This window comes from Artibeus jamaicensis, unplaced genomic scaffold (genome assembly GCF_021234435.1).
Source record: "Artibeus jamaicensis isolate MK-2021 breed Jamaican fruit bat unplaced genomic scaffold, CSHL_Jam_final contig_525, whole genome shotgun sequence".
NCBI lineage: Eukaryota > Metazoa > Chordata > Mammalia > Chiroptera > Phyllostomidae > Artibeus > Artibeus jamaicensis.
Window position 1 is genome coordinate 8,307,789 of NW_026521874.1, and position 6,595 is coordinate 8,314,383.

General features: G+C 53.5%; 1 non-coding gene across 1 annotated transcript; it reads right to left on the reverse strand.

Annotated features, from left to right (window-relative positions):
• Positions 1-336: 336 nt before the first annotated feature.
• Positions 337-442, reverse strand: LOC119057495 (U6 spliceosomal RNA). The gene has a single exon (XR_005084100.2). It is a non-coding gene; the product is annotated as a U6 spliceosomal RNA (small nuclear RNA).
• Between the last annotated feature and the right edge of the window lie 6,153 nt (positions 443-6,595).

Consider the following 6,595-nt stretch of genomic DNA (forward strand, 5'->3'; position numbering starts at 1 on the left):
CACCTTCCCTGAACCCCGAACCCACCGATGTGCTTCCTGCGTCTGTGGATTTGCCTCTTATGGACCTTTCGTATGAGTAGAATCCTGAAATACATGGCCTTTTAGGTCTGACTCCGTTCACTTAGCATAATCTTTTTCAGCGTCATCCACATTGTAACATGTATCAGAACTTTATTCTCTTTTATGGCTGGATAATTCCATTTTATGGTTATACCATGTTTATTCATTCCTCCTTCGATGGGCATTTAAGCTATCTCTACCTGTTAGATATTGTAAATAGCACAGCTAAATAAGTTTGCTTTCACTAATTAAGATGTAATTGACATATAACATTGTGAAAATATGAAACATTTCACGAATTTGCATGTCGTCCGCACTCGGGGGCCATTTAATCTTCTCCGCTTTGTTCCAGTGTTCGCATATGTGCTGCCGGAACAAGCACCAAATGAATGGGCTTAAAAAAAAATTAGCATCGCTGTTGTAAATAGGAAGCCTGTATCTTTCTAGCAGACCATTAAATAGATAGTTAACTATTAGGAGTAACAGTTCCACCTGCAGAGCACACGTCACGCCGGCCCGCATACTATCAGGTGCAGTAGCGAAGACCCCATTGCCAGATGTGGCTGGCCTTGCGTTGGAACCCTGCCTTTGCCATCTGTGTGACTCTGGGCAGATGTCCTGGCCTTCCCCAGCCTCAGTTTCCTCGTCTGTTAAATGCTAATCCTTAAAATGGCTTCGCTCTGAAGTTGGGTGAGAGTCAAAACCAGGCACCCAGTACGTGCTAGATCCGTGAAAGCAGGTGGGTGGGCACCCAAGTCAGGGACACGGTGGCAGTAATGGCATGGGTCGCTAACAAAGCAAGGACTTGCTAGGTGCCAGGAATAAGGCGAGGTGCCGTGAGGGCGTTATCTCATGTAAACCCCATAGTGTTTTAGAAGGCAAATGACTACCCCCATTTTGTAGCTGAGAAAACAGGCAAAGAGAGGTGAAGCCAGAAGGTGGAGGGCACACAGCAAAGACTTGAGCTCTGGGAAAGTGACGTGACCATCTGAGGAGGAACCAAGAGTCCCCTGGCATGTCAGGGCTGTCCCCAGGTAGGGATGGTTAACTGCACGATGGCTGACGGGGACTTTGAGGTCCAGCTCCAGCCACCGGCTGCGCACCGGACCTGGAGCCTCGGTCTTTGCCGGGGTCTTCCCAGCACAGCCTCACTGCCAAGGGGCTCTTTTGTCGGGTCTGCCGAGACAGGGCTCCCCGAGGGCCTGCTCTCGGCCTTCACAGCCTTGCTGGTTGGCTTAACTGTTGTGGGTAATGGGCTTTGCAGGCCCTCTGTGTACCCTGTGGTCCCCCAGTGCCCCTAAAACTGCCCCTTCACTCTGCACTCTCTCCCTCTCCACGCTGCATCTGAGCTTTCCAGACCGTCTCACAGCTTCTCACTAATTACCCACCGCCAGCGCAAAAATTAGCGAGTCTCGGGTTCACACGCATCCATTACACCTTCGTCAACAGGGTGTGCCGATTCACAGTTCGGGTCCGCATGGGGAATCCTGCTCCGCCCAAGGACGGCTCTCGCCTCAGGGTGGTCTTAGTTTCCTGGGCTGTCTTAACCAAGCGACACAACTGGGGGGGGGGGGCTTAAAACCACAGGAATTTACTCTCCCACTGATGGGGGGGGCAGAATCTAAGTGTCCCAAATCCAGGTGTCAGCAAGGCCACCCTCCCTCCGAAGTCCCCAGGGGAAGATCCTTCCTCCTTCTTGGTGGCCTCCCCAGATACCCCTGTATGTCCTTGACCATCTCTTAGGAGGACACTTACGTTGGATTTGAGAACCACACTAATCTAGTACAACCATCTCGATCCTTATACTAAGTCCCTCTGCCCGGACCCTATTTCCTACATCATGGGCTGAGACTCCGGGTGGATATGAATATTCAAAGGACATCACATAACCCACCGCAGAGGCCTTGGAATAGAAGGGGCGCCTGACCATCTTCGGAACAGGTTTCCTGTGTGCCTGAGCACAGATATAACGGGGCATCGTTTTCCTTCAGACTCTGAAAGTGGTCGGCCAGCTTCTTACAATCTCTCTTTCCCAGCCCTTAGTGGCACCACGGGCCAGCCTGTCGCTTTCTGGCCTGTCTCTAGTCCAGTGCAGTTCAGGATAGTTTAACCCCTCTGCCATGTTCTCCTCCACCTTCCCCAGGTCAGCTCTGTCCCGGGGCCTGAGGACCCTGGCGTGGGCCCGGCCACCTCCAGCCCTGCTCCGCCCTGTGCTTCTGGTTCCGAGTGGACCCAGTAGGACGGTGCCCCGGACACCCACACTCAGCCGGCGCTGCCTCACAGCAAGTTCCCCGGGTGTCTCACTTCAGACGCGGCCGGTGTGTGGGTGTGCGTCTGCGAGCGAGGGGCAGCCAACCCAAGAAACCATTGTCCCCCGGAGCACCCCACCACCCTGGCGATCCCCAGAGCAGCCTTTGAGAAATGCCATGCGGCATAAACCGCTGCAAAATGGAAAGCGGGGCCACAGCTGTGACGTCTGCATTGCCATAGAAGAGGAGTTTTTGAGTAAACACATCGACTCTGGAATGATTCTGTGATTTATTCAGAAAACTGGCTTCCGGATCACGGGGGACAAGACTCAGCATGGTGGGGAGACCGCAGCCCCTGGGCAGAGCTGCGTGGACAGTGGGACAGGCCAGGTCCTCCTCTGAGAGGGGACCAGAGACTAAACTCGTGCCGGCTCCTGCGAGCCCCACTGCGGCCGCCAACAGGGCGTAACTCTCACGCTGAAAGGCAAGTACTTTCAAGGAAAATTTACACCACAGTGAAGTCTGGCCCTGTAGGCAGCGCTCCCACGTAGATTCAATGACAGGGACCCAGCAGAGTGGTAGTAGTAGTAGTAGTAATAGTAATAATAATAATAATAAAACGAGAGAAATGCATAAACAGATGTAAGTGCCAGGCACAGTCTCACCTGCTGTTCTCCAGGTGTGGACTGGGGCCCTGAGCACCTGCCAGCCCCGGGCGTGGCTCCGGTGCCCCAATAGCTGTTGTTTCCGTATGATGCGGCCTCTGAAAGCCGGCCCCCACCTTCACCGGCTGCCCCACGGGACAAGGAGAGCCCCCAACACTGGAGAAACCTGGGCTGCACTAAGCTGACTGGGAGAAAGCATGGCGGCCTCCAATGTGACCTTTCCGAGGGTTTTCAAAGGCAACCTCTGCCCAGAGCCCGCGTGCCCCTCAGGACGTCCCACGGCAGGGCCGTGAAAGCACATCAGCTGTGACCCCGCCCCGCCCCTGGCAGTCTCAAAGCCAAACAGGATCTGTTTGTGCCCAGAGCATCGATAATTTCTGAAAGAGGACTGATCCTACGCGTGACTTCAGAAGGGGCTGTCAAGGTGGCCCCACGACCGCCTCCCTTCCCACCTTTCCCTACCGAATCCAAATCCGAGAGGAAACCTTTTAAATCTGAAGGGGTAGCTCTTTCATCCCCACTGGTCGGGGCGGATCAGTTTACCCACTCAGCCAACAGCCCCCAGAGGTCAGAGGGGGCAGGGATTCAGAAGGTTCCGCGGTGTGGGAAAGACAGAACCAGCTCTCTCTCTCTCCATTCTGTCCCCTGGCATGAAACCCCCCCTGCCCACAGGATGAGGTCCGATCCCAAGGACTCTGTCTTCTGAACCAGCCCACCTTCCTCCTTCATGACTCGCTGCCCCGCACTGAGCCCAGGTTGGGGCGGGTAAGCCGAGAACTCAGTGAAGACTGTGGAGTGAGGGGAGGGAACCTGTGTGCCATGCAGGCACCGTGTGTGGAAGTCTCCGCACTGAGCTGTGTCAGGAACCGTTAACTGGGTGGGGGGGCGGCTTAAATCTCTGCCACACTTCTCAAGAAACACCCCCCCCCAAGAAAAATCCTGTTTACAATGGAAAAGCAAAACCAGACTCAGATCCAGACAGCTGATGTTGGCCAGAGGGGAGGAGGCACGGTGACAAAGGCGAAGGGATGGAGAATACGGACTGGTGGTTACAGAACTGCCCCAGGGCTGTGAAGTCCGGCCCGGGGACGTGAAGTCCGGCCCTGGGACCATAGTCAATATCACCGTGACAACTGCGTGTGGTGCCAGGCGGGGGCTGGAAATAGCAGGGGAAACACTTTGTAAAGTACTCGAGTGTCTAACCTCTACACGGTGCACCTGAAACCAATACAAGACAACACTGAATGCAAACTGTAATTGAAAAATAAAGAAATATATGTCTATAAAATAAGATATAATGAAAAGCAAATCCTTTGCACTCTCACCTCCATGGCAGCTGGCGCCCCCAGTCTCTCAAACTCCCCCAAACTCTCCGTCAGATCTAACTTTGCTCACCACCGCCCCCCCCAGACCATCTCCCCTTCCCAGTACAGCTGCCACTTCTTCTGCAAGTGCGGGGTAGCCGGTCGCGAACATGAGCTCCGGGGCTCAGCCTGCCTGGCTCACGTGAGCTTGGCCACTCCCCGGTGAGTGGAAACCTGGCAGGTGTCAGTGCTCAGTGGGCCCCTTTTGCACGAATGCAGTAAGAAAGGTACACTGGTTTCCCAGGACTGCTAAAACACATGGCCACAGACTTGGGGGCTTCAATGACAGAAATTCATTCTCTCATGGATCTGAGGGTCAGAGGGCCACGATCAAGGCGCTGGGAGGGCTGTGCTCCCCACAGAGGCTCTCAAGGGGGCTGCTTCTCGCCTCTTCCTGCTGGTGGTGGCCGTGAGCATTCCTGGGCTGGTGGCCCTACCATTCCAGTCCCTGCCTCTGTCTTTACATGGTCTCCCCCACGTGCATTGTAAGAACATTTATTACTGGATTTAGAGCCCACCCACATAATCAAGGCCAATCCCATTTAAAGAAAATCACATCTGCAAAAACCTTTTTTTTTCTAAATAAGGTCACATTCACAGTTTCCAGAGAGGGGTCAGAATGTGGACATACTTTTTTTACCAGGGGGCGGGGGGCATCATTCAATCCACTATGAAATGATATTGCATCCTTCCTTTTGTGAGTGTTGGGTGGAAAGAGAGCTGCACATGCCTCTCATTCTTTTTTTCTTTTATCTTTGTCATGATGAATACATCAAGTCAGCAGCCAGCAGCAGGTACTTGGGGACGCAGAAAGGAAAGAGAGGCAGATGGCAGAAAGGGGACAGCCAGCTTCCCTGACACTCATCCACCCCTTACACACGAGGCAAGCTTGCAGCCACAACACACCTAACTGCAAGAGAGCTACCACATCCTGGGGGGGTTGGATGGGGTGGAAAAGGCAGCAAGTTTCAGCCACAGAGTTGGCCCTCAGGCAGACCTGTGCTGGGACAGAGCATCTCAGCTTTCCCACCAAGACCGGTCGGCTGAGTGCTTGGCTGGCTGGGGGTGGTGCAGGCTCGTTATTTATTGATATCCTGTGTTGAGATTTCTGCCTCGGCTTCACTGAAGGGATAGGGGAGGCAGTGACTTCTCTCGACTCAAATTGCAATCAGCCAGCCTCCTGGCTCTGTGTTTATCTACCCAGAACTATTTCTGGGGTGTGTTCATAGACAGTGCACACCAAAGTATTTGGTATTTGAGATGCAAGCGTTAAGGATGATTAAAGTTAGCTGCTAATGAGGATGCCTAGAATAGATACAGTCTCTGTGTGTGTGTGTACGTGCTTCGTGTGTGTGCTCCACTGCGTGTCTGCAAAGCAGATGTCTGCAAAGCTGCCCTCAGGTGACCTCACCGATGTCCTGGATCATGCGCTTGGACGAAATGGATGAAATGGATGAAAACTGGCCTGTCTCAAAATTCCACCTCACCAGACACCTCAGTTCCTCCATCGATATTATGCCTCTCCTTCAGAGCCGAGCTCATCCCACCCTATCAGGGAGCTCTGCTGGACCACTCTCTGAACTGCTACACCAGGATTCCATCTCCAGGACCAACTCTGATCAGCTTGGCAGGGAAGAGGATGCTGAAAACGGATCTGCCCTGGGAGTGATGCTGTGTTAGTTCCCTGGGGAGTTGTAACGAAGTATCACAATCTGGGTAGTTTGAAACTATGGGAATTTATTCTCTCATGGTTCTGGGCACCAGAGGGCCGACAGTAAGTTGTGGGTAGGACCCCAGGACCATGCTCCTTCCAGAGCCTGTAGGGGAGGACACTCCCTTGCTTCTTCCAGCTTCTGGTGCCCCCAGTGTCCCCCGGCTTCTGTCTGCATTGCTCTAATCCCTGCCTCTGTCTTCCCTGGGTCGCCTCTCAGGTGTGCGTGCGCGTGTGTGCGTGTGTGTCTGTGCCCAAATCTCCCCCTCTTTACGGCGACAGTCCTCCGATTAAAGCCCATCCTAATGACCTCATCTTAACTCGACTACATCTGCAAAGACCACATTCACAGGTGCCAGGGGTTAGGACTTCAACCTTTGGGGGATGCAATTCTACTCATAACAGGTACCATGAGCAATTGGGGGTGGCTTTCCTGGGGGAGGGGAGGGAAAGGGCCACCGATTTGACAAATGTGCCCTATGGCACTGTTTTGGGGTATCTTTTGTTGGAAAAGAGTGCAGGCTGTCGTGACTACTAGTTATCTCT